Consider the following 27,422-nt stretch of genomic DNA (forward strand, 5'->3'; position numbering starts at 1 on the left):
TCCTAATTAGATAGATGGTAAACTCAGAAGAATGCAAAGGAAAAAAAATTGAACTGCATTTGGAGGGTGTGAGAATTTATTTTTTGACAGCATATATTTATGATTGAGGTTTACTCTTCCATCATTTCTCAACTAGTGGAAGAGAGAGAGAAAGTGGATTTTTATTGATTAAAAAAATACTTCTTTTAAGTTGCATATAATCAGGATAAATAAGACCAGGCTTGATAATACTTTACATGGTAAAAGACCTGAGAAATTCAATTCAGTGCAAATTCAAAAGAGCCAAAAGTATATTATACTTGGACCCAAAATAACAACTTTTAAAAATAGCAGATATTATTAGCTTATAGCCCCAAATTAACTAAGGATGAACAAAACATCTAACTGTCAGAGAAGACCTAAAAGGAAATCTTACTTGTGACTTGTGACTTACTTTTGAACTACCTCTGAATAATCATTGGGTAAATATGTTTGTTCACTTGAGAAAAGCCAATTGGTCCACAGGTTAGAATGGTAGAAGAAATAGACATTCTATAAAGAATTAAGAAAATCGCACATCCATGGTGCTAGACATTTGTAATCTTGGAATTTTGTTGGGAAATTTGTTGTTTATACCTGAAAAATCTTAAAGGCAACTATTCTGTGTGGGAGGACTCACAATTTTTTCCTGTTCAAGTTTTTTTAAAATTTTGACTTAGTACTTCATAGCAACTTAATGATACTAATGTTATTGAAGATCAAATGAGATAACAGATAACGAACTTTGCATACTTTAAAATGCTACATAGAATAAGTGATAGTGATGATGATGAAGACAATGATGATGATAACACATTTATGGAGTACTTTTAAGATATATAATCTTTTATAAATCCTAAAACACTTGGCATAGAGGATTTATAATAATATAATTTATTTTAAAATTTTGTTAAGATTAAGTAGTTAACTAAGTAAATAGTAGTGACTAAGCAAGGACTGTGCAAATTGGAAGAGTTAAAAAGTAATGGTCCTGCAAACCTTAGTCCTTGCCTGCTGTGGGAAGAATAGGCTGCAATTATTATTCTATACTGATTTAAGTCACTCAATCCTCCCACCTCATTTTGCCTGTTAGGACATAACATATGAGTCATCTCTTGAAAATAATACAATAATACCGCACTAAAAATAGATAGGGGTAATTCACCAACAAATTTCATTCTTAATACTTTTGTTATATTATTAAATTCTGATATATTGGTAAAATAATAAGAATTGTGAGGTACTTAGTATTGACTGCTAATATGTGATTATTATCTATAGATTGTAGCCCTCAACAGGAAGGTTTTGAGAAAAATAACATAATTTTAGAAATCTAGCATCTGAATTTAAACTTTTCATGAAAAATGTAGAGAACATTTCAACTTTTTTGTTAGAAAATTTGTTTTCTGGGTAAAGGGATAGATAAATTCTTCATCATAGCTCTAAAGAGCAATCAAAGAAAAAAATACAAGGGTTCACATGTTCTGCTATTTATTTTTATTTTTTGATGAATTTTAGTGAAAAAATTTCAAATAATCAACTTATTTAAAAAAATTCTCAACCTTATAAACAAAAGATTTTTCCAGAGTTCAAAGGTAAAATGCCCTTAAAAAGATAAATTCCAAATTGTACTGAAGACATTAAGAGATTGTATTTTGTTTTCTTTTTCACCGCATACAAATAAATAGTTCATGACAAAAAAAGAATATCTCTTGAATATGGATCTTACAATGAATATTATTTAACTCGATAGAGTTAAATCTGCAAAATCCTTGGCTAAACCACAGGTGAATACCATAAACCAAAGGTAAGAAATTTAGAAAAAAGAAATAAAAAGTATTCTGGATATTCTATGGCAAACAAGACAATAACTGTAGTATATGAAGTATAAATACTATTATAGGAAATATATGTATATATACACATAAATAGTTAATAAGGAACATGTTTGCTATATGTGTAAATACATATATATATATATATATATATATATATGTATGTATATCATCACTCAATTTTGGAAGTTAGGGGTAAGCAAAAAAAACAAAAACAACACATTATTTTGCCCATAGTTATAGTTTTAGAGGCAGCTGGATAGAGGAGAAAAAAAAAATTTGAACCTCAAATCAAGAAGAAATGAAGGTACAAGTTCTGGCAAATGGTTCTTGTGATAATGGGGCAGTCCAATTAAACTCTCCGTGGTCCAGAAAACTCTTTAAAATTAAGATTCAGAAAATACATCAGCCTATTTTAGTGAAATCATTTTCCTCTTGAATGAGATCATAGGTCTGTTCCAAAATAAAGTTCACATTTTATGGTGCTCTGTAGTTAAAGTATTCTAACTCATTGGGACCTCACAACAACCTGTGAGGCAGTAATGGAAGTATGACCCTCATTCTCTGTATGAGAAAACTAAGGTTTAGACAGAATGAATGACTTGGTTCAGGGCATACAGCCAATAAGTGACATGGCCAAGTATAGAACCCCAGATCCTCTGACCTCAAATTCAGTTTTTTTCTACTATGTTAAGATGCCTACCTGAGTCAAATAAATATAACTAATCCTTCACATAATATTGAAAATGATACAAAGTCAATCTTAATATCAAATGAGCATTGGACATAATTAGATATTATGATATTAAACATGTTCTGGACATGATTAAAATAAAAAAGTCACTCAAAATATCATTGTGTATTGCAATGAAATATAAATAATAAAAGGACAAAGTTGCTTATTATATTATCCTCATGTTTCTTCTATAATTAATTATTTATATAGTTAGATTTTTTTTTGTCACAAATATTTCCCCTTAGGAAATGGAATGTCTTAATTTATATTTTTAAAAATTCTATTAAATATAATGTTACTTACCTGTATTGTTGCAACAATCATTATTAAATTTGTACTACATGTGCAACATGAACATAGAGGGATGACAGTATATATATATAGTCAATACCAAATGCAATGATTTAGCTACTTATTTCTGGGATAAAACAGTGTATACTTACAGATCAGCTCTTGATGAACCAGGACTGATTGTCTAATTAGTCAAGTGGATGAGAACTTCTTCTCTGTAATGTGAAATCACACACAAAAAAATCAATATGAAGTCTTTTAAAAACGGACATTATCTATATCCACTTTCTACTTCAAAAATGGAATTAATAACAGTGGAAAAGCAGTTTACTGCCTTTAAAAATTAATTTCCCTAACAAAAAACCTTAATTTTAATGCTTTTCATGATCTAAATTATTGGCATCTTGCTCTGAAAATATTTTAAATTAATAAAATAAGAAAAAATGTCAGAACACAGAAGTTGAATAATAATAGTTGAAAATCTTGCAAAAATGGATATTAATTGGTCCTTTCTTTCTCACTCAACAACTACCACTGATAGACTGTATTTCTTCCAATCTATTGTAATAGATTAGTTGAATGTGGCAAAGTCATGTATGTGCTGGGATGTTGGTACAGAAAAAAAAGTTACAAAGATATTACATAAATTATATCTTTTTTACACCATATTTGTAAAGAAAAAAAGGAGGGCTCATGTGGGCTCCAGGTTTATGCTAGACTTATGTTTTTTTTGAGTTTCAGATTTCGAAATCCATTCTACATATTTCAACCTCAGGAAGTAAATGGGAAAGAAAACATGGAAACATGTGACTAGAGAAAATTCCACTACTGAATTTAGGAGAAAAGTAGGGGAAGGAAATAAAGGAAACTGAGTGCATGAGAAGTTGTTGGAGTATCTATGGAAAAGTTATTCACATTATTGTACTGTGTTCAAGTTACAAAGGCACATGTTTTCTTTAAAGCATATTCCAAGTTCTTTCATTTAAATCTATTTCCCATTCACAACAGATTTTTTGTTGTTGTTGTTATTTGTTATTCTCAATTAGTACTTATAGTAAAGTAGGTTGGCCAAATTTAGGTTTTGAGCAAAGATCAGGCACAAAAATAGATATCACTAAATGCAGCCAGATAATTAAGGTGTTCTCCTCTTTAATGGTGATCTGGGTAGAGTGGTGCAATGGTCACAGCTCTGAGCCTGGAATTGGGAAACTCTGACTTCTAATTTAGCCTCAGCCACTATTACTTGAGTAGCCCTGGACAAGTCACTTAACTTTTCTGTCTCAGTTTCCTCAACTATGAAATGGGAAGAGGCATTGGATTAAATGTCTTATAAATATTACCTCAGTTGAGCCTCACAACAATTCTGTAAAGTAGGTACTATTATTATTCCCATTGTATAAATGAGGAAACTGGGGCTTCTTACTGAAAACCATTGTTTTATTCCTCTCCTTTGGGACTTTTCATCTGACAATAAATATGGGAACAAACTTCAGAGTCAAAATTCTAAAAAATATATAGAAATATAAAGGAAAATTAATTTCTCTTTATATTTCTTTTCATAGAGCTCAACTTCTGGACTGATTATTCTTAAGTTGAAATATCATACAATTGGTTCATATTGAACTTGAAGATTACTTCTAATCCTTTGTCACCTCTGTGCATAACACCTCCAGGAAGATCTTGTATTTATAAAACTGTTTTTTTTTGTTTGTTTGTTTCCTACTAACTTATTTTGCACTGATGCCTAATGAATTACACCAGGTTACTTGGAGATTTAAAATGGAAATACTTTAATAGATGGGATGACATGATAGCTAGGAGTTTACAATTTGAATATCTTGATGAGTATGTCATGAGGAACTAAAAAAACCTTTTCAAAACACAGATATGAGATTATGCCTTATTAATAGGGCTGAAACAACCAAAAATATTTGTCACTGATTTTAAACCACATAGGTAATAACTAGTACTAATTGTTTGCAAAGCACCTTAATAATAATTAGCATCTACTATGTGCCAGGAACTGTGCTAAATGCTTTACAATTATCTCATCTGACCCTCAGAACAATCCTGGAAAATAAGTGCTGTTATTATTCCCATTCTATAGATCAGAATATTGAAGCAAGTTAAACAAGATCATCACAGCCAGTAAATATCTGATGCTACATTTGAATTAAAGTTTTCTCGACTCTAAATCTAGTTCTCTAACCCCCTGTACCAAGTAGCAGTTAGATACTAGCATTTACAGATTGGTGATTCCTAACAAAAAGAGCAAGTACTTGAAGATATATTCAATTCCATCAAGCATTATAATAAAATCCTCCAAACAATTATCAAATTCAAATTAATATTACTATGCCCTTAATTTTGAAAAGACAGAAGAATGATAATGGTAACTTTCAGAGAAGAGAAGGAAGCAGGTTATCTGGAAATCAGAGATATGACAACTTAGATAATATAGTAAAATCTTCAAGTACAAAAAGGTGAGATGCTAAAGAGAGACAGAGATAGAGCCAGAGACACAGACAGAAAGACAAAGATGGAGACAGAGAGACAGACAGAAGGAAGCAGGGAGAGAGCATTAAGCAGTTATCTGGATAACTTTACTAAAGGATATTAAAGTACCAATGAAGAAGAACTCTGGAGAAATTATAAAAGAATATGTTTCAGATGGTTCAGGCCAATTCCAATGATCTTGTGATGAAGAGAGTCATCTACACTCAGAGAGAGGACTATGGGAACTTAGCATGGATCACATAGCATTTTCACTCTTTTTCTTGTTATTTGCTTGAATATTATTTTCTTTCTTGTTTTTTCCCTTTTTGATCTGATTTTCTTGTGCATCAAGATAATTGTATTAATATGTATACATATATTTGATTTAACATATATTTTACTATGTTGAACATATATTGGATTACTTGACATCTAGGGGAGGGGATTCAGGGAAGAGAGAGAAAATTGGAAAAATGGCCTTCAGTGCAAACTCTATCTTTGGCATTTATTATTTCTATGATCTTGACCAGAATCTCTGGGTCTTACCCTTCAAAGGTACCTTTGAAATCCAAATTTCTGATCCCATGAGAAGAATCCCTTTCATTATTAATATCTCTTGTCTCAGATGCTGAGACATCAGTGTAAATAATGACTTTCCACTTTATACCATATTTAATTTTCATATCTCTGTTATGGCATGGGAATAGTACTATAGAAAAGATGGGACTAGCAGCTCAGCTAGACTAAGAATACATAAAGGAATTCTATAGAGGTCATCCAATTTTGAAGATATTCAAGAATCAATTCTCAAGTTATTTAAAAGAAAAGAAGATATCACATTTGTAGAAAAACAAAAAACACAATAAAAATCTTCGATATCATTATTATAAAAAGAGCTAAAGGGAAAGTGAAGGAATATCAACAACTGACTAAAACAATTGCTTTCCTATATACAGTATTTTTACACAATATTTGCATACATTGAAAGAATTCTTGATGGAGATAAGAGAAGGGAACAGGCTCATGTAAACACAAATATTGTAGAGTAGACCAAATATTTACAGTTATATAACTGACTAAAATATAGGGAATAATTCTACTACTTCTTATTACTATGATATTCTACTCTTCTACTAAAAATTATACTGTTAAGCACAATCAGACATTTCTTAGTTTTCTAACTTTGAAAAAAAGCATTTGACTTAGTAAATAAAATACTATCTTAAAGGATCTCTTCCCACACAATATGTCTTATATGTGTGCCAAATCATACGCAATTCTTGAAAAATGTTTCAAAAGACATAATTTTGTACGATGGCCCTCTCATTATGATGATGAAGGTGAGGCATAAAACAAAGAGAGATGACACACTCAAGGAAATGCAAACAGCAGAGCATTCTTGGATCATAAAATATATAAAAGACACTACAGTGTAACAAGAAAACACAAAAGGAAGGGCCAAGTTGTAAAGAGCTTTAAATGAAAGAAACAAAAAAGTTTCTATTTGATCCTATAACAGAGCTACTAGAACTCACTGGACATGGTGGTAATATGGTCAGACTTTAGATAAATCCCATTTTCAGCAAGGTAGACAGATTGTAAGTATGAGAGAGAAGGCAGAGAGACTTATTAAAAAGCTATTGAAATAGTCAAAATGAGAATTGATAAGGACCTGATCCAATACTATGATTGTGTCAGTAAAAAGAAGGGGATATTAATAGAAGATGTGAAGGTAGAAAAGAGAACATTTCATAAACTCCTAACTATTCACCCTGAAAGCAAGCAAATGAAAAATGCCTTTTGGCTAGACTATGTTATATAGTTGGATAAATTAAAGAGGTGGTTCATCAACATATGTACGTTTAATTTGCATGAGAGAATCAATGGAAGGATATATTAGAAAAAATTACAATTGAAAAAGAAAGGAGAACATATAGTAGGAGAGAGGGATAAGAGAGAGAATAATTAGTGGTATCCATAAAATTTTAAGAGATCTAATGGAAGCTTCTGCATTATTGGATTATCTTCCATGGATAACCCATAGAAGAAAAAAGATGAATGAAAATGGAGAAACAAGGACTGGATTGCCATCTGGAAGGAGTTCCTATATCAATGAACCACTATCACACTGGAACATCCAGGAAAAATGCACAATTAACCTGCAATGCCACTGACTTCAATAAATAAAACTAAGGGAATATTCATCAAATGGAGAAGAGGCAGATAAAGCTATATGAATGTAATAGAATATAATATAGAATAGAAATGGAAAATGCTATTATTTCAAAGAAACTTGGAAAAGATATGAAGTGATGCACAACAAATTGAAAAAAAAAAAGAACAAGAAAACTATTTATACAACAAAATTATTAAGCAATTTGTGTAATGCCATACATACAGTATTTGGCAGAGTTGGGATTCAAACCATGTCCTGTGATTTCTGACATTATGTTTCTTCTACTCTATTTAACTGAACAGATTTTTTTTTTGGAAATTTAAGATTTAGTATTAGTATTCTATCCTAAGTTATATAGTTATGAAAGTTGTGGTTATTGATTTCATTTTTTTTTGTTCTCAAAAAGGACCAATGACATTATGAGGATGATGTCTTAACTTGCTTATGAATTGGACTTGTGTGAGGCAGAGATGCATAAAGTCATCAGTGTCACTCTCCTCCAGAGTCACTGAAGCTTAATATCAAGGCAAAGGTTGTGACAACTGGCAATACCTCAAGATGCAATAGGTCACTTTGGCCTTTCTAAATTAAAGTTTTCCCACATCTCAGTTTTTGTGAGGGAAAATTCTCAGAGTTTCAGATCAGAACAGGAAATAATTGCTATTTATACTCATTTTAAACTTTTGAAACCTAAACAATGAACCACCAAAATTTGGGCTGGCGCTATTATTAACCATTAAATGAAAGGGAGGAGGAAGAAAGAGGAAAAACCTAGAAATGACTCAAATCTATTTGAAAATTTAAGAAAGAAACAATTTTCAGGATGATAAATAGATGTTTTTTACCTTTTAAAAATTCCAGATTGAGTACATTTGTCAATAATAAAATAAAATAAGTGCTCTAAAAATGATCACAGAGCATGTCCTTATATAACTTGAAAAATCATTAATTATATTGATGAATACTATATTCCTTCAGCATCTAATAAAATTCTTTACAAATAAAAGTTTGTAAAATTATATCAAATTAACATAAAAACTAAAATATCTTTTTATATTTCACTAGTATAGTCATATCTGATAATGCAGTCTTAATAAATCTATATCTACTCATGCTTTTTCAAATTTGTTAATTCTCAAAACTCTTTTTTTTGAATTTCATTTCTCACAGCACTTATGTTTTTATCCTTGTAAAAAGTCTTCAACATATATTAGCCAGAATTGTAATCACCACAAAACAGCTGCTTGGAATGGCACAGCACCTACACTATCTCCTTTGGGTAACTATGCTTAAAAAGATGAGAAGAGAGAAATTCTTCGGGAAGATCGTAATCACATTCTTATGTTTTACTGCCATAGGCAGACAATGTGGTATAGTGAAAAAATCTTGTCCTTGGATTAAGAACATATCAAGGAGTGAATCTAGTTTCTGATTCTTACTAGTTGTATAACCATAGTCAAAACCTTTAGCCACTTTGAACTTAATTCTTTCATCTAAAGAATTATGAAAACCACATGTATTATTTTCTTACATGTATGGGTCAGACTAGAGGATCATTTAGGTTCCTTCCTTTCAACTCTCAAATTTGGTGATTCTGTTATAAAGATCAAGTTGCTGTGAAGAACACATGAAAACGCAGGAATAGACCATTTCACAAACCTTAAAAATTCTATGTAAATGTCAGCTTCAATTATCATTATTGCCTCTACCAAACATATATTCAGGACTATATTCATTTACCTTTTTTTTTTAATTTCCATTTAACTCCAATCCTAAATTTGATTTACGATTCAGTATCAAAAGAACCAATTTTATAGTAATCAATTCTCAAGTTATTTGAAAGAAGAGAAAATATGTGTGTGGAGGAACAAAGTTTCTCAAAGTTTTCACAGTATAAAATCCTATAAATCATATTGTAGAATAACTCATAAAAATTTTGTTTAAAAATTAAATAATCATATTTCCCTCCTACATTGTCCAGTAATTCATGTGGCCAAGATTGTTAGTTATGGAGACACATTTTTGGGGTCATAGAGATACAAATTTTTTAAAAAAATAATTAAATGTTTAGATTATACTGTTGGAAAAATTGTACTCTTTGTTAATGGCTTAAAATTGTTTTGCTGGAGTTTTCTATATTTGGAATGTGTTAACCAAATGTCTCCAGAGGGAACATCCTGAAATTGGTCCACAAGTGTTATGGGAGAATGTCCTCCTGAATAAAGACCAAAATAGAGGGGGAATTTTTTTTTCAATAGAAAAAATAAAGACATCTCAGCGATGGCATTCTTATTATTGTATCAAATCCTGAAATAATATCAGGGCTTAGAAAAAAAGTATTCTCTTGATGAATGACATATAGATGTTTTTCACTAATGGGTTTGTGGAAGTAGACTGGTATATTAATAATAATGATGATGATGATAGCTAACATTGATATAGTATTTTAAGATCTGAAAAGCATTTCTACATAAAATGTTCCTTTTGCAGTTAGAACAACCCTGAAAGGGAAATATTATTATTCCTATATTATAAATAAGGAAACTGAGGCAAATAGAGGTTAAGTGACTTGTTTAATGTCACTCAGGTATTCAGTATATGAGGCCCAAATTACTCAACTCTTCCCGAGTCTAATCAGTCAGTCAATAAAATTTGTTAAACACTTACTTTGTGCTAAGCACTGAGGAAACAAAGGTAAAGGAGTCCCTACTTTTAAGGTGCTACAACTATATAGAGGATAAATTCAAAATAACTGACAATGACATTAAATTAAGAGGTATCAGGAAAGGCTCCTTTTTAAAAGATGGAATTTTAGTTGAGTTTTAAGGAAACCAGAAAGCAGAGATGGAGTGAAAGAACTTTCCAGGCATGCAGTGTTAGAAAGTAAAAATGGCTAGTCAGAAAGTAGTTTTATTGGAGGAACAACAAGGAAGTTAGTGTCCCTCTAATCTAGAGTACATATGAATGCATGGTGCAAGATTATGAAGGGCTTTGAATGCCAGACAGGATTTTATATTTGGTCCTAAAGGTAGAGGGGAGCAACTGAAGTTACTGAATGGGATAAGAGGATTGGGGTTTGGGGTAAATAAGGAGATGAGTTTAGACAATGCTCTAGGAAGATCATTTGGACAGCTGAATGGAGGATGGACTAAAGTAAAGAAAAGGTAGGAGAGAGTTCCGTTTGGGATTCAGGTAATAGAATTCAGTTTTGGATATTCTGAGTTTAAAATGACCACAGGATATCCATTTTGCGATGTCAAACAGGAAACTGGAGATGTGAGATGAGGCCAATAAAGAGGTGAAAACTGGACAAGTAGATTTACGAATCATAAGCATATAGATGATAATTGAATCCATGGCAACTGATGAGATCAGTAAGTGAAACAGAGAATAGGGAAGAGATCTATGGGTGACTAGTTAACAAGCATGAGCTAGATAAAGATCCAACAAAGGAAATTGAGAAGGAGTATTCAGATAGATGAAAGGAGAGCCTGGAGACAGCAGTGTCATGAAAACAGAAAAGAATGCAAAAGAAAAGAAGGTAACAAGGAAAAGAGAGTAGTAACAGTATCAAAGTGTAAAGAAGTCAAGAAGGATGAGGATTGAGAAAAGGCCATTAGATTTAGCAATTAAGTTGGTCTTTAGTTAAATTTAGAGAGAAGTTTGGGTTAAATGATGGTTAGAAGACAGACTATAGAAAGTTAAAAAGTGAGGGAAAGGAAAAGGAGTTGGAGGAATATGTCGTAGAATGGCTTTTCAAGAAATTACTCATAAAATGGAAAATAGCTACAAGAAGAGGTAGTTGGGTTAGACGGATTAAGTGAAGGTTTTTTTGAAGATGAAAAAGGCAAGCACTTTTGTAAGGCAGTAAGGAGGAAAGCCAAGAGAAGGAGAAACTGAATTTAAAAGAGATAGTAGGGGAAGAAATTTACTTAAGAAAAGAAAATGTAATGGGGTTATTAAGGAATCCTATGCAAGTAGGCACTGGATGCAGTTTGGCAACTTGATTGTGCACACCCATTTTTGTATTACAGTTCAAAGGTAAAAAGGAGCACTTTCATTCAAGAGGGAGGTACTATTGCTGTAGGTGGAAAAAAAGACTTAGAAATCCTGAGGAGCAGTTTCATTTCTGGTCCCAAATTAGCAGTGGCCCTGAGAAGTATTAATAGTAATTCCAGGAAACCAGAGACCCTTTCTTGGTAAGAACTAGAGCGCAAGCTAAGAAAGCAGTGTCCATACCTCTTCCCAAATGATATTACTATGGGCTCACCAAAAATTCCCAAAATGCCAGAGTTAGCTTTGAAAACATCAGTGTAAAAAAGCCTGAAGCTTAAAACAATGACCTTCCCCACCTCACAAAAGAATGGAGTTCAACATTAACAGAAAATTCAAAATCAAGAAACGGGGGGAAAATGAGCAAACAACAGCAATAACAACAAAAAAGAACCTGACTATAAAAAGCTACTATAGTGAAGAAAAGATTAAGACACAAACCGAAAAATTAAATCAAATAAAATCAAAAGTCAAAATAGCAACAAACAAATCCTCAAAGTAAAATGGGAATTTGGCACAAAGCCACAAAAATTCCTGGAGGAGCTCTACAATGATTTTTAAGTTTATATGAATGATAGAAGGGGAAAAAAACTTAAAAGTAAGAGAATGAAAGAAAATTATCAAAATGTAATAATTAACAGTCTGGTAAAGAGGCAAAAAAAAAAAAAAAAAAAAACCTGAAGAAAAACAAATCTTAAAAATAAGATTTAGCTAAGTGAAAAAAAAATCCACCAATCATCTCATAAAATAGATCCTAAATGAAAATTCATAGGAAAATTATAGCCAAATTCCAATAGTCCCAGATCAAAGAGAAAAAACTTCAAACAGGTTAGAAAGACATCATTAACATACTATGTAGCCAGAGTCACACAAGATTGAACAGCTACTAGATTAAAAAAGTAGAGAACTTAGAATATGATATTCAGGAAGACAAAAGAGTTGGATCTTCAAACAAGAATGACCTATCCAATAAAAGTGAGTATATTTCTTCCTGTGAAGAAAAAGAATATTTAAGGGAATAGTGAGAGCTTTCAAACATTTCTGATGAAAAAAATCAGAGTGGAATAGAAAATTTGATGTTCAAATACAAGACTCAAGAGAAACATAAAAAGCTAAACACAAAAAGAAAGAGAATCATAGTTTAAGTAAAATAGACAATTTTGTTTATAATATTAATTAAAATTAAATTCTTAATTAAAAATTAAATTTCTTTTTATTAAAATTAAATTAATTTTCTTTTTAATTAAATTAAAAATCTTTTGCACAAACTAATATATCCAAAATTATAAGGAAAACAGAAATAAATAAATATGTTTATTTTTATTATATTATATAATAAATGAACACATATTATAATAAATTATATCATATATTTATATTTAATATATATTTATAATATGTATAAATAAATAAAGTCTAATAAAGGTTTCGGTTTTCAAATATATAAGAACCCAAACCAAAATTATAAAACATGTGCCAGTTCCCAATTGATAAGTGGTCAAAGGATGAGAATAGGCAAAGGAAGAAAGCAAGCTATCAAAAGTGACATAAAAAATGCTTTAAATTACCATTGATTAGAGAAATGAAAATTAAAACCATTCTGAATAACCCCTCACACTTATGACATTGGCTAACATGACCTGAAAAAGAAAATGACAGATGGTAGAGAAGATGTGGAAAAGAAGGGACAAGCACATGCCCAGTGAATGGAGTACCAGAGGGAGTAAGAATATTTTGGGGACAGTATGTTTGAGGATCATAAAACTGTGCACCCTTTTTGACCCAGCAATACCAATACTAAGTCTTTATTCCAAAGAAAAGGGAAAAGAACTTATTTGTATGACAATATTTAAGAGCAGTACTTTTTTGTTGTGGCAAATAATTTCAAATCAAAGGGACAGCCATCAATTGAGGAATGTTTAAACAAGCTGTGATATATGATTGTGATGGAATAATAAATTTGATTTTTTAAAAAAATGTCAAGAAGTATGGTTTAAAAAAACCTAGGAATATGCAAAGTTAAGACAAATTCAAAGTACATTGTACATAGTAACAACAATATTATAAAGATGATCAACCGTGAAAGATTTAATTAGTCTGATCAAGAAAATGACTTAAGATACTTCCAAAGGACCCAAGATAAAAAAATATAATCCACTTCCAGAGAGAGAACTGATGAACTCTGAATGCAGATTGAAGTACACATTTTTAACTTTTTTGTTGTTGTTGTAGTATTTTGCTTATGTTTTTCTTTTACAACATGGGTAATATAGAAATATATTTTCATGACTTCATATGCATCACTGCTATCAAATTGCTTGCCTTCTCAGGAAATCCAATTGGAAGGGGAGAAGAGAATTTGAAACTCATAAAAATTTTAAATGATTTTTTAAAATTGCATATGCAATTAAGAAATATTTAACAATATAAATAAAAATATATTTCTATTTTAAAAAGAAAAGAAAAAGAATTGTATTGGATTGGTGAAATTGTAGAAGGAAATAGCTGCTGCAATAAAAGCTTGGTTCCAGCTGAGTACTGAAATATGTTGATATTTAAAGAGGGAAATGGTGAACTGCTTTCCAAAATGTTCCACAAGAAGAGACTCAAGGGGCAGTAGAGGAGAAACATAGTAAACAAAACTTACTTGACTGCTTTAGCAAAAGTACAGAAGTTAGTAAACTTCCTTAACTATGTATTGAGTAGATTTCCAAGGACTCAGAAAAACCTCAAATGGGTCAGAGGGAATGGTATCCTCACCTAGCTGAAACACAGTAATCAAAGCATAGAAGAAAGGCTAAATACTTCTCATCTCTCATTAAGCTGAATTTTATTTAGGTGAAAACTGGAAAAGTATCTCAATTTGCCTTGCTGTGTAGAGAAAAGAGCTAAATAAAGGTGACCTTAAATAGAATGAATTAATGAGATGAAAAATTGCCATAGTTAACCATATATATCACGTCTCAATGTACCAAGATAGTATGGCTAGTGTGCAAACCTACATGCATCTTGCCTTATTATGAACAGCCCTGGAAGTTCTGAATACAAAAATATGAGGAAGAAAAGATTTAAAACCATTCATTGCCATTGTTAACTAGCACCCATATGAATTCATGAATTCATGAATTAGCATACATTTGTCTTGATGTATTTTTAAATGCTACTCCTTATTATCTTCACATCCAATTTGCTTTCTTGTTTAATATCTGCCCATATTCTCATCTTTAAATATTTTGTTCAGAAAAACTAAAATTTGATTATATTGAATATAGAAATCTATTCATTCATTTAACAGGACAACAACTCCTACTAGTGGTGACTAACCAAACTACAGACTTAAGGTGAGGTGGTGCTTGTATATCATTTAATAAAATGAAAAAAATAGAAATATGTTTTAACTCTCTCTCTCAATTCATTAGGAAATTTTAAAGAAACATGGAAGGTGATTGTTGACATGATTTTCAGGATGACCTAAAAGTATTAATGCCGTTTTTAGCATTTCAGTAATTACTAAAGCTGAAAACTACATTATGACTTTGGGGATATCCTGTTTTTTGTGTTTTTCAGAGTCTAAAAAGTAAAAGATTAATTCAGTGAATTCAAGAAAATCAAAACATGTCAACTTAACAGTTTCACCCCAAGGCTTGGAATCAGGAAAATTATGTTCTATTCTGGGCTTTCTCACTGACTCACTGTTTAGCTTTGAACAATTCATTTAACATCCCTCATGGTTCATATCCTCTACCTCTAAAATAGCACTTTCAAAGCATATTACTTTGGGTGCTCAGATGCCCTGAAGAGATCTCCTTACTGAGTGCTCTATGATGTGTGTTCTCAAAGATCATTTTTATTTTCTCAAGCATGTATGACAGCTATCACCAAAATTATAAAACTTTTCTGGGGATCAATAAGCAGTATCTTTTGCTTTGGTTGCTTTGCTCCCCAGCTGTGGACAATATACCTTATTGCTGGTAATAGTCACAGAGGACTTAGTTCTATATCTTTCACCTAGAATAGAGAAGAAAAATTATATAGACCAAGAATAAAAGACTGTCCTCCAAGGCCACATGGATGGCCTTAGATTGGAGAAGTCTTCAAGGCTTCTTCCCTTATAGTGTTATCTCTCATTGGATACTCTGATCAAAGGATTCACCACATGATGTAAAGAGAGTCAGCCAAATCTGTCTCAGTCCTTTTTGAAGTTCCTGCTCTGCAGCCAATTAAAAAAGGCTCTTCTCAACCAAATGGCTAATAGATCAAAACTAGTTAGAGAATATCTACCCATATGCTGCAGTCTCTCCAAAGCCCTTCCCTTTGAAGTCATTTCACCTTTGCCAGAAGTAAGGCTTTCCAGCTTCTCCATGTGAGGACTTAGATCAATTAAGGAAGCTGATAAGAAAACCTCTGATTACACCAACAATGTTGTAAATTCTCATCATGTGGCAAGGAAGAGAAAATGGGATTTCTTATTCTTTCTCATTTCTTCTCTTATCCAGTCCACAAGCTATATCTTCCTGCTTTGAAATGGCAAAGGAGATAGGGAGCTGGCCTGTAAGCCAAGAAGACTGGATTCAAATTCAATCATCTTTGTGATTTGTGATCCTGAGTGAGTTACTTCTATTAGTGTTCTGCATTATACTCTGGGGCAGTCAGATGGTACAGTGAATAGAGTATCAGGCCTGAAGTCAGGAAGGCTTATCTTTATGACTTCAGATCTGGCTTCAGATATTTACTAGTTGTATGTGTGACCCTGGGCAAATCATTTAACTCTGTCTGCCTCGGGTACATCATTTGTAAAATGATCTGGGGAAGGAAATGGCAAACCATTGTATTATCTTTGCTAAGAAAATCCCAAATAGGGTCACAAAGATATTACTAAAATGAGTAACAAGCAACAACAACAAAAACACAATAGTCTTATGATCAAAAGTTTCAGAGCAACTGCCAAACTGCATTGGCAAAAGTTTCTTTTTTTTTTCCTATCCCTTGAAATTCAAAGTCCAAAAAATAAAATAAAGTTTAAAAGAAATTCTAGAAACACAAAGAATACATTATTTCTCTTTTTAAAAATTTTACATAAGAAAAGACAAAGAAAAAATTTTCACTTGTATTTAACTAAATTTGTATTTGTTTCATACGTTAAACAGCTTCATTAATTCCTTCTAGCCATAGAACATGACAATATATTATCAGATGCTTTTTGTCAACATTAGAAGTAAGAATGAGGTCACATGTACTATTAATCAGTCTTTATAAATGTCCCAGAAAGGGACAGAAAAAGCAGAGTACTAAATCTTGACATTTACATTAAAATATATTTACTTTAAATGACTCATCTCAGCAAGAGGCAGGGCTAGAATGGGCCAAGTGAAAGATGATATTTACCCAGGTAGCTGAGTTGACACTGAGAAATGAGTTAGGACACCTACATATTGGAACCTTTTCTGAAAAATGTGCAAGGGAGCAGGGTAAGAGAGGATAGTAGTAATTAGCTTCAGTGATCACCAAAAGAATAAAAATGAAGGCTTTTCCAGTATCTTCTCACTTTGAATTGATGTGGTTACATAATAGATTTTTTTTGTCTCCGTATTTACAAGGTCCTATTTGTTTATATTGTTCATATCACATTATTTGTTTTAAAATAGTTGTTCTGGAAAACTAAAAATTGAAAAATTGCTAGGATCACATATGCACAGACACACCACACACACACACACACACACACACACACACACACACATCTTCAGTTGCTTGTGGTCATTTAAGATCTATAGTATTTTCAAAGAGGGTAGGGTCTCAGCTCTGGAAACCTGGCTGAATGCCAACCCAGGTAATTATGCTCTGTCTACCTAATTTCCCCAGGCAATTTTAATTGAAAATGGTATTATCCTTTGCTTCAGCTTAATCTTCTGTGAAGCAAGTGTTCCTGTGTCCTGCTTCTTAATTCTATCCTAAACTAGCTGAGCTGATTTCTTTGTGCAGCTGAGGGGGGAAGGGAAAGGAAAAGGGTGGGTGGTTTAGCATTTATCTAGGTGAAAAATAATAAATAAATACGAAGCAATTTATTTAACCTAATACTTGTGATCTTAAATCTTATCCTTTAAATTTTTCAAAAGTTTTTATTTGGTGGGTAAAAATACATAGATTTTATTATTATAAAATTGTTCTTCATCTAACCCTAAAAATAATCATCAAAAATCACCAAAACAAACAAACAAAATATTACGGCAATTTTATTACATATTTTAGAATAATACGGGAGGAAAAATAAAGAACAGATTATTCATATAAGTAATTTGGAGGTCAATGAATAAATGCAAATTCCAGATATTTAAAGAGGATTTTTTAAAAGTCATTTTTGAGTTTGAATATATGGATGCAAATTAAGCCTGATCTTCATTAGCAAAGATATTTCATTTGCAAATTTTGTTTGTTTTTTTTAGAAAAGCCTAAAAGAATTTATAGTTCATAGTCTAATGCTATTTTAGTGCAACAATTCCATAAAATTCTAACAGAATCACTGTATATAAATATGGCACAAAGGAGGAAAATTCTCCTTTCTGAGAAGAACTGCCATTCAAGTAGTCATTCTTTGGTCTTTTATATTCAGGGCCAAAGTAATGAGCCCTATGGTACCTGGATTGCCATTCTTCTATAAATCCCCTTTAGGCTCCCAGTTCTAAGATAGTTAATCTTCTCCCAAATTCGGTTCCTGTCTGTTCTGAATTCAAAAACTTCTATTCATGTTCAAAGCAAAATGAACAAATAAAAATGCTAAAAATTAATATTATGGTAGAACTATGCAATAACTTCTCCCCTTCCCCTCCCCCCAGTACCTGAAAATCTACAGAGTGAAGTCTTAGAATCAAAAACCATGATCTGAATGCCAGATTTGACCCTTAATAGCTATATGAACCTGCTGAAGTCACTTAACTTTTCTAAATATCCTTTCTTCACCTTAAAAAATAGGTTTTTAAATGCACAGATTGAATAGAATAGAATCATTCAAAGGGGTGAGACTAATAACTCTCAGAATTTCTGAGATTCAGTGTGTGAGTTAAGCCTATCATTTTCGATACAATGTTCAGCATTAATATTGTAAGTCTTCAGAATTGGGGAGTGGGTCAGAAGGAAAGAATAGTGGCTATCAGAGTGCAGAAGAGGTGAACTGATTTATATCAGAAACAGTTCAAATCTCACATAGGGATTAAAGTAGGACTGCCCAAAAGTAGTCCCTGTACTTTAACTTCAAGTGAGACAGGCAATCTTTAAAATAAGAGAAAGAGAGAGAGAGAGAGAGAGAGAGAGAGAGAGAGAGAGAGAGAGAGAGAGAGAGAGAGAGAGAGAGAGAGACAGAGAGATGGAGGGAGGCAAGGAGGCAGAAAAAGGGAAGGAGAGAGAAAGGAAGAAAATTAAAATAAAGAAAATGGGTTGTTAAATTACTTACTTCACAATGTTGAGAAGAAGCACTATGAACATAGCAACTAATATTCTTATAAATGCCATGATCTCTGTGTCTCAAGGCAAATCAATTAACTTTTCAATGCCTCAGACAATTCTCCCAGACTATAAGTTGCACAGAAGGTGTCTACCTGTACCATTAGGGGGAGTTTCCTCACCAGGAGATCACTAAGACAATGAAATCACAAGTCTTCTAGATGAATAAAAATTAAAAGTAATTTAAAAACAAGTAAAAATATTGTACAAATTGAAGAAAACCTTAACTAAGACAAAATTATCTTAGCAGTCCATTCAATAAAATTGCAAAAAATGGAAATGACACACTAAAGAAAGAAAATGAGAAAATGCTCAAGACAAAGAAACACATCAACTAGTGGTTCCACAAATTTTGAGGTGAAGAAAGCTAGTCTTACTTGGGTTGGAAGAGGAGAAGAGCTGCAAGACAATAATCAGGCTTTGGTTTACATTCTCTTCTAATTGTATTTAAAGAATGAAAGCCATTGTTTTTTTCATAACTGGAATACTGAGACTTGTGAGAGAGCATCTTCCTATTGAGCTAACATATTCGGCTAAAAGATTCACTCCTAGGATTGATGCTTCCCTGGGAAACTGAAACATTTCCAGCACTGGCTATATTTGACATCAAAGTTAAAGTATATCATGCTGAGCATTTCCTGTCCAAAACGAAGCAGGAAAAAACTTCTTATAAAGTGTGATATCCAAAGGGAAAAAATGAAATGGAGAAATACATGCATACCAAGCAAATTTTAAAAGTTTGATTATATTTTGTTTCCCTGATATCAGGAGAGATAGCTTATTCATTTTTATTATTTTCATAATAATTTTCTTCAACTTATTTTTCATAAGTTAGAGAAGTTATAGAGACATTATGTAAGTTATAGAGCTTGGAAGGATAATCCTGTCTAGTAACTCTGCTCTTAGACAAGCAAGGCATTTCCATTCTGAAGATAAAGCAATCTGGTCTCTGGCTAAAAGTAGAGATATCAATAAATTATTGATATCTCTTGCTGGCATTCCATCTTTCAAAAGACAGAAAAAATGAAGAAGGGAACATCTTCTCTGGATCTGATTCTATCTAGTAAGGAGGATCTGGTTGTTAGAATAGAAATAATAACCTGAAAAGGATATATAATGCCATCTTAGAGTTCACATTTTATAAGGAGGATAACAAACTGAGGTTGCAGGAGGAAATGAAGTGAGAAAGGAGCAAATAGAGAGAAGAAGGGAGATAAGATCAACCAAGAAGGTCAGAGACAACCTCCTTCTCTGATGCTTTTTAGATGCCAAGATTTGTAAAAGTGGATTTCAAAGATTGTGGAGATAGAAGAGGGTAAACAAGGAGTCTGGCATCCTGCTTTCTAACATAGTAGCCTTTTAACTGCCATATTTCAGATTTAGAAGTTTGCCAGTGTAGAAAAGAACTGTGTTATATGTAATAATAACACATTTGGTATTCAATAAAGTAAGTGCATACTGTAGTGTATCGTATAACTGACATTTTAAGTGCTAGTCTTCCAACAAAATCAGTCTACACACCCCCTTCTTTATTTTCATCATTGTAATTCATAAAATAATAGGAATTGCAGTCTAGATCTTCTATAATTTCCACCTATATCAAAAGTTTATTAACTTGGATTATATTATTTTAAAGCCATAAAAAAGATTCAGAAGTGGGATAAAAAGTTTATATTTTCACTACTGAAAAAGAAAAAATGTATGTATGTATACATATATGTTTATACATACACATATACACAGAAATGGATGGATAGATAGACAGACAGACAAATAGATAAATAGAGTGTCAAGGGATATGAAGAAACAATTCTCGGAAGTATTGCAAAGTATTTCGAACCAGTTGAAAAAATGTTCCATATTAGTAATAAGAGAAATGCAATTAAAAAACAAAACAAGCAATCCCCACCACCACCACAACTCCACAAAACTCCCAAGTTTCATTTTACACTCTACAAATTAGGAAAAAAAAAAAAAAGAAAGAAAGAAAAAAGGAAAAAGGTAGGGAACAAAGAGGAGAGAGGAAGAGAAGGCAAGGGACATAAAGAAGAGGGAGGAGAGAGAAAAGAGGAAAAGCTAGGGAAGGAAATAAGACTACACACACACACACACACACACACACACACACACACACACTTTTTTTTTTTTTTTTGTGATAGCAAAGAATTGGAAACAAAGCAGATAACCATAAGTTAGAGAATGACCAAATAAATGGTGGGGCATCTGGCTATAAAATATTAATGTTCCATAAAAACAAACCAAAATGATTTAAATGAAAACTGCAAAGCATGTAAGGACTTATATCTGTCAATGAAAAGTGAAGGAAGCAAAACCAAGAAAATAATAAACATGATGACTAAAACAATGAAAATAGAAACACAACCACAAAACAATTAAAAATGAATGTTGCAAAAATTAGAAAGAACAAGCTGCTCCCTAAATAAGAAATAAAGAAAACAATCTAGATTTCCCTAGAAAATATAACATCCAAATCTATCAAGAAAAACCTATTTTTAAAATGAAAAACATATTGCTAAGCCACTGAACAGCATAAATCAGGTTGTGATCAATCAACTTTAGAAAATAAAATTATTTGCAAATACTGAAACTGACACAAACAATATATTTTGCATAAATGTAATTTACTAATAATATACTAATTACAAAATGGGAACAGCTATTTGGTGCAGTAGATAGAGCCCCAGAACTGAAGTCAGGAAGACTGATTTTCTTAAATTCAAATCTGGTCTCAAACATTTGATCTATGTGAACCTGGGCAAGTCATTTTACTCAGTTTGCCTCAGTTTCCTCATTTATAAACTGAATAAAAGTAGAAAATGGCAAACCAGTATCTTTGCCAAGAAAACTCCAAAGGAGGTCCTGAAGAATTGTACAAGACTGAAAAAATGACTAAATAACAGTAACAATTACAAAATATTTGTTCATCAATAAAACAGGTTAGTAGTAATTGTACTCATTTATCAGTAATCCGTTGGCTGTTGGACCTTTTGCTTATATGTATTTTACGTTAGTAACAATGAATTTCTATGTAAATAGTCTATATTTACATAGAAACACAGGGCTAAATAATAAATTAAGTTGGTCTGCCAATTTTAACCATTTAAATTCTATATCAAATGAAATCTGTCTAGTGTTGAGAAATAATTAATTAAGATGAGGTTGATGAATAACATTGGTGAAGCTGAAGGATTAGAGATCCCTTTAACCAATGGGAAAAAGCTAATAACAATGATTTTAAAAACATAAATAATACTGATAGGAAATGTCAACTTACTGAGTTCTAGTGTGACAAAAGATAGAAAAAAAGAGAAAATGCATTTCTTTGATGGAGTTCAAATTTAAAGTTAGAGAAAATATTTCTGGCAGAGTAGCAAAAGAATCTACCCATTCTGTGAGAAATCTTGAGAAAAACCAATTATGTCACTGAGAATCTAGTTTCTATTTTCTATTTTTGATGGTTCTCTTGTAATATATTTCACAATGATAACTGTAATTAGATTTGATAGGAATCATTCAGTTAGTGTTAATTCAGTTATATACATATTGTAAGATAAATAAAATGAATACAGCATAAGTACAAACAGAGTGTTTTTGCTTTTGGTTATTTGGTTTCTCTTGGTCCAGATGTGATTTCATTCATATGGAGAAACTCAGCTGATGTAGACATATAATTCAGGGATAATTTAAGCTGTTTGAGAGCTTCCTAGAAGACTGGGATTGCCCATGGTGACACAGCAAATATCTGTTAGAGATGTAAGACTTGAAACCAGGTTTCCCTAACATCTAAACCAGACTTGCATTTACCTGGACATGCTGCCTCTTGTTCAGAAAAAAATCAAAATATCTGAATTTCAGCGGTTTTATATGTTACTATTAGAAATTATAAAAGTCAAAATATTTGTTATAAATAATGGTATATATTGTACAAAACAAATAGATGGTTAAGCAAGGACATCAGAGTTTCATGTCACCTAGGAATTCCATTCCAAACAACATACCCAAGTGTTCTTTTAGTGTTTATGTTATACATTGTTGCACCCATGCCATTATACCATCAGAACCCTTTTGAGAGATCACAGTAGGAGAAATCATTGAATGAGCAAGCATCTGAAGAACTAAATACTTTTCACATTTTGAAATTTGTAGCTCTTAAAAAATTCTCAGTGTCTGGTTACAATTATAATTAATCATTGGTGTTGTACTAGGAATCTATAGCACATAGGAAAGACTTTGGCTACACTCTTAGAACTAGGGAGCTGAATGAATTCTAGTGATGTTTTAGTGGATTTTGAGGATAGGACAATAGATATTCTTGTAGTTCATTCATGCATATCCCAGAACTGTGACCTGTTCTTCCCCTAATTATGATCCTGTAGATTGTCCAGCTCATAGAAAACTACAATCTTGAAACCTCTAGCATTTAAGAAAAAAAAAAGTAAAGACTATTTGGAACTCCTCAATGAAGTTAAATGACTTCAAAATTCAATAACACTTATTAATAAAGTCTCAGTAGTACATCATTTTTTCTACCTTTATGATATATTTTATCACCCCAGATCTTTCCCTATTAAAGGTATTTTGCATTATGTTGTAAATATATTTAGTGATTTATGTATATTTTTAACACAATCTTCCAATAAAATGTGCACTTCTTGAAAGCAATGTCTGATTCTTTTTGACATTTTCATTGTCAGTGCCTAGAACCAGTCCTGCACATCACAGGTACTTATTTGAATTTAAATTTAAATGAATTGAGCAAATCCAAGGGCTATTATAATAGCCAAAAACATTGTTTATCTGAGAATTCAATGATCATTCCAAATGGAAAATTAAAGCTTTAATAGAGAAAATTTTTACATTTATTTGCATCATGCAAATGATCATACTGGAGAAAACAGTCTAATAAATCATTTTGCCATTACATAATTTAATATTCTCATTTTATATTAGTTCTTCTACTGAAATGACAGCAGTTCCATTTTAATAACTACCAGACACCCTAAAACCAAAGAGAATAAATCATCTTGTAGTTTCTCTATATTTCAAAAAGATGAAGAACCAGTAATTATGACACTATTTAATGGATAAAAATCAGTCTTTTTTCCCTTGTTATATTTCATAGAAAGATAAATATTGCAGAGAATCTCTCAAAATGTTTTTTTGGGGAAGTGGTATTTTTAAAGGGCAGGTTATTTTGTTATCAAAACAAAATTGTTGTGGTAACAGACTACTTTGCATGAAAAATTACTTTTTAGGCAGTTAACTGAAGAAATACAGATGAAAAAATGATTTGGTCTAGACATTTTTGTCATACCCTATATTTGCCAGGGACAACTAGCTGGAGCTAGAAAAATTTTCAGCAATTCATTTGTCAAGACAAGAGAATGTAAATCAAAATGTTGTATAAAAAGAGCTTCTCTTGACAAATGTAAGAGTGTTTTAGGTTTGTTTTGGCCTTTTTGGGGGAGTTAAGCGGGGAGAAATTTGTGCCTCTATGAAATTAAGGAAGGAGTAGCATTCAGATGTTTTAGAGAGGACTGAGTAAGCAGCTTCTCTGTAGAAAAAATATCTTTTCAATAACATAACATAATAATATGCTATTATAATAACATTTAATAACATAATAACAGTAATAGCTTAAAAGTGAACAAATTAACCAGAGATCTCTGGTCCAGTCATCTATTCACTTGATGAATGGTAAGGAGATATTTTTACAGGATTTTATTCTGCCCAGAACTTTATTCTCCTACAGCTATTAATTTCCAATACATTTGCCTTTTCACCCTTAATAATGCTATTATTCATGACAAATATTGGACATTTTCAGTACTAACTTCTCTGCTGTTAGTGTTGTTCAGTTAATCAGATGTCTGACTCTTCATTACCCCATGGCCTCTACTGGTTACAGAGTTTTCTTGGTAATGATAATGGGATGGTTTGCCATGTCCTTTTCCAAAGCATTAGGTGGTAAAATGCTTACTTGGGATCACACAACTAGTAAGTGTCTGAAATTACATTTGAACTCAGATTTTCCTAACTTCAGGTCCAGATCTCTATATAGTGAGTCATCTAGCTTCCTCAACGACCTGTGTACAGTCAAAGATCCAAATGGAAGGCAGATAGTATGCACCTGCTGTATTCCTATTTGAATAGAAGCTATATTTCTATAATTAGACTTCTTAATAATAGTTTTTAGTCCAGCTTTCACTTTCTCTCCACAAAGACTATGTTCTTGATTTCTGGCTTTCAGACATACTTTTTCAGACTTATATTTGGGCATGTTTGCCCCAGCCTTGCTTTATATGTCTGACAGTGGTATACTAGACTTTGTGGTTTTATCTAGATTTCTAGAATGGAGTTTCCCAAGTTGTTCTATCCCAGGCAAAACATTAAGTATGCAAAATATTTTTTGAAATTATAAAGAGCTATACTTTAAAAATAATTCAAGGATTTGTCATTTCAACAGCAATAGTACACACTTCATCAATGAAACTTCAACCCCTCTATAACTCAGTTGTCTAAAGAGCTACTACAGTGGCCAAAAATAACATCATCCTCAAGTCAACTTGGTAATATATAGAGAATTGACTCTAATTTATAAGAAATCAAGCCATTCTCCAATTGATAAATGGCCAGAGGATATGAACAGACAATTCTCAGATGAAGAAACTGAAATTATTTCTAGCCATATGAAAAGATGCTCCAAGTTGTTATTAATCAGAGAAATGCAAATTAAGACAACTCTGAGATACCACTACACACCTGTCAGATTGGCTAGAATGACAGGGAAAGATAATGTGGAATGTTGAAGGGGATGTGGGAAAACAGGACACTAATACATTGCTGGTGGAATTGTGAATACATCCAACCATTCTGGAGAGCAATTTGGGAGTATGCTCAAAAAGTTATCAGACTGCACATACGCTTTGGTCCAGCAGTGTTACTACTGGGCTTATATCCCAAAGAGATCATAAAGAAGGGAAAGGGACCTGTGGAAACTGAGTGGATGCTCATCAATTGGAGAAAGGCTGAATAAATTGTGGTATATGAATATTATGGAATATTATTGTTCGTTAAGAAATGACCAACACGATGATTTCAGAAAGGCCTGGAGAGACTTACACGAACTGATGCTGAGTGAAACGAGTACGGCCAGGAGATCATTATATACTTCAACAACGATACTACATGATGATCAATTCTGATGGACTTGGCCATCCTCAGCAGTGAGATCAACCAAATCATTTCCAATGGAGCAGTAATGAACTGAACCAGCTACGCCCAGAGAAAGAACTCTGGGAGATGACTAAAAACCATTACATTGAATTCCCAGTCCCTATATATTTACCTGCATTTTGGATACAATATTTCAGAGTCTGATTCTTTTTGTACAGCAAAATAACGATTTGATCATGTATACTTATTGTGTATCTAATTTATGTTTTAATATATTTAATATCTACTGGTCATCCTGCCATCTGGAGGAGGGGGTAGGGAGGAGGGGAAAAATTGGAACAAGAGGTTTGGCAATTGTCAGTGCTGTAAAGTTACCCATACATATAACCTGTAAATAAAAGGCTATTAAAATTAAAAAAAAAAAGTCAACTTGGTGACAAGCCAGCTAGGTGACATAGTGACATAATTACAAATTCTGTCTCATACACTTACTAATCCTGTAACTTTGGGAAAATCACTTAACTTAAATCAGCCTCAGTTTCCTCATTTGTAAAATAGGGATGAAAATAGCATTTAATTCACAGGAGTGTGGTGAGGATCAAATGAGATAGTATATTTACATTGTCTGGTGAACCTTAAAGTGCTATATAAATATCAGCTAAATTGATGATGATAATATGATGATGACGATCTTTTCTAAATGCAGTTAGATTAGGCGTCACATAATAAATATATAGTCCATCACTAAATCCATATTCAAAGCTTTTCCAGTGTAGTAGGATCTTCAAAAGTTTATACACTGCTGGCACAACTGTTCAGAGTATTGGGCAACCATCTTCATGCTATGACATCACTAAGTGAAAGAAATTTCTTTAAAAAAGCCTTCCCAGATAAATTATTTTCTTCCCATAGTATAAATCTGAAGAACTGAACAAGGTGATAATATTTATTAGATGCTTTGTCTGCAACATTTTATAAAAGTTTACTGAATTAACAAATTAGAATATATTTCTTTCCCTTAGATATTAAAGAAAAACTTTGCTAAGATTAATATATATGTATATATATATATATAAATTTTAAACAATATTTTACAATCCACTTAGAAATGCCAAAGAAAATG

General features: G+C 32.0%; 1 protein-coding gene across 5 annotated transcripts in view; it reads right to left on the bottom strand.

Moving 5' to 3' along the window:
• PLCB4 (phospholipase C beta 4) overlaps positions 1-27,422 on the bottom strand; it is a 427,184-nt gene that overhangs the window by 265,159 nt on the left and 134,603 nt on the right. For all 5 annotated transcript variants that reach the window (XM_031951114.1, XM_031951113.1, XM_031951117.1 and 2 more), the window contains one exon: positions 3,033-3,095. The gene's annotated coding sequence lies outside the window, so the exon portion shown is untranslated. The remainder of the gene's footprint in view (positions 1-3,032; positions 3,096-27,422) is intronic.

Source organism: Sarcophilus harrisii, chromosome 2, assembly GCF_902635505.1.
Source record: "Sarcophilus harrisii chromosome 2, mSarHar1.11, whole genome shotgun sequence".
Classification (NCBI taxonomy): Eukaryota; Metazoa; Chordata; class Mammalia; order Dasyuromorphia; family Dasyuridae; genus Sarcophilus; species Sarcophilus harrisii.